Source organism: Cyprinodon variegatus, unplaced genomic scaffold (assembly GCF_000732505.1).
Source record: "Cyprinodon variegatus isolate N-32 unplaced genomic scaffold, C_variegatus-1.0 Scaffold34, whole genome shotgun sequence".
In the NCBI taxonomy this organism is placed as follows: domain Eukaryota; kingdom Metazoa; phylum Chordata; class Actinopteri; order Cyprinodontiformes; family Cyprinodontidae; genus Cyprinodon; species Cyprinodon variegatus.
Genome location: NW_015150487.1, coordinates 151,826 through 154,183, shown reverse-complemented (window position 1 = coordinate 154,183; position 2,358 = coordinate 151,826).

Below are 2,358 nucleotides of genomic sequence, written 5' to 3'. Positions count from 1 at the left end.
ATTATTGGACCACTGCCTACAAACATCCATGGTTTATAAATTAAACTCATCCTTTAACCTAAGAGTATTCACCTCTCTGACAGAGCTGCAAATTGTGTCCCACTGAATATAAATGTTTGCTTGATGGTAGCTTTAAATGAAAACAGATGAGCTTGAAAGCTACCGTTAACTCCTCCAGTGGCAACTGGTCATTTGTATTCACTATGGCAATTGAGAGGCAACAACATTAATCATTTACTCAAATGATCTACATAAATGATCTACATATTCCTTCATCCATTATTTTAAAAGACACACTTCCAAGTCTAAGTCAAGTTTGAAGTCTTTTTAGTCTCGACTAAAGAGCGTTGATAGGTGTTGTTTTCACTGCTCCTGTACATATACGTAAATCTCTACTCTGTAATCTATCTATCCTTTGTATTCTTCCGCTTCTCCTCCTCCTTCTTGGATTTATTGGCGGTTGGCATCAAACTCTTAGTAGCATTACCGCTAATTACTGGTATGGAGTGTGGTTCGTGATGGTCTATCTACTAATAAACATATATATAAATTTTAAAAAATAAAAACTACACACACAGATGCATCCCATCTGTATTCTGCCCATCTATATGCACATACACACATTCATATACACACCTTCTATGATCAAATTCTAGGAAATAATGTAGTTTTCTTTAAAAATCAAATGACTGTTTGTATGTTTTCCACAAATTCTTACTGAAAATATCTACAAAATTTATATTTTCCTTAATACATTCAAGCTCTCTACTCATATATCTTCTTTCTCTTTCATATCTATGACATTCCAGTATAACATGTTCAATTGTTTCATATTTTCCACAGTAATCACATTTGCCAGTAGTATTCCATTTTCAAAGTGTATATTTAAGTCCTGTATGCTTAAATCTTCACCTCGTTAAGTATCTCTCTTCTTTTTCCTACTATCTTCTGAATTTTATAAAACCATCATCCTGTTTCTTTCTTCATCCAACCTTTTTTTGCCATTTTTCCATCAGTTTTTCTTTATTAATACTCTTTTCCTCTGATTTACTAGTTTTAACTGTAAAACCAGTAAATCAGGAAAATAGGATTTTAAATTGCCCTCTTTGCCATTTTATCTGCCCTCTCGTTTCCTTCTACTCAGATATGTTATGGAACCCAGACAAATACAACAATCAAACCCATAAATTTTATTCTGAATAATGTTAGATATATTTCTAATAGAATGTCCATCCTACTATCTGATTGATTATATTTTAAACTTAACAATGCAGAGCTTGAATCTGAACTAATTCCTGTTTTTAATGGTTTTATGTCTTCCACCCATTGTAAGGCTAATAAAATTGCCAACATTTCTCCTGTGTATGCTGATAATCCATTCTGTTTTTATATTGAATTCCGGTACCACAAAAGCTATTCCTATTTTTCTTTTTGCATATTTGTTGCATCTGTATAAATTTGAATATATTAATAATAATTGTTTAAATTTAACTGTACTAAATAACTTTCTACGGTGTAAGATTTATCTTGTTTCTTTTCCATTATTGACATAATTACTGCTGCTTCTGGTAGAATCCATGGTGGTATAGCTGATAGTGGTATTGTTTGAGTTTATTTTCTGAATCAGTCATTTTAAAATCTTTTATTTTCTTTTCAATTGTAAATCCAAAAATCCTCATTTCTTTTTCCCAACATGGATTTAAAATTTCCTTAGTTGGATGTTAATTTTTTCTTGTGCTTCTTCTTTCTCTCCAGCCTGGACCCACAGAGAATGATCTTATCAAATATGGACGAGGAAGCTCTTTACCACAGCTACACAAAAGCAATTAACCAAAGAAATCTTCAGAACCGACCGGTCTACATCTGGACAGAAAAACTTCAGATAAAAGCACCCCAGGGGAGGACTTTATACAAGCCTCCAATCAAAAAACGAACTGGTGATCTCCAACTGAGAATTTTACACGGTGCCATGGCCACAAACTGATTTTTATTGGTTGTTAATCAGGCTGTTTTAAACGGTTGTCCTTTCTGTGGTCTCTCTGAAAATGTGTTCCATGTTTTTATGGAATGCACAAAACTAAAGATCATTTTTAGCCTTTTAATGAGTGTTTTTAGTCCTTTTGGGACAGGTTTTATAAATGTTCTTTTTGTAGGAGGAGTTTATCACAATAGGAAAAATAAGCCAAAGGCCCGGCTTTTAAATGTTTTTATCAGTGAACCAAAGATGGCCATTTACTTGTCCCTTAGAGACAGACTGCAGAAGGGACCTTATCTTGATGCCAGAATAAGACTGGAGTTTCCCTTCCACAGAGCCACACAGAACATGCAGGATTTTATTCAGTCGTGGGATGCTAACAA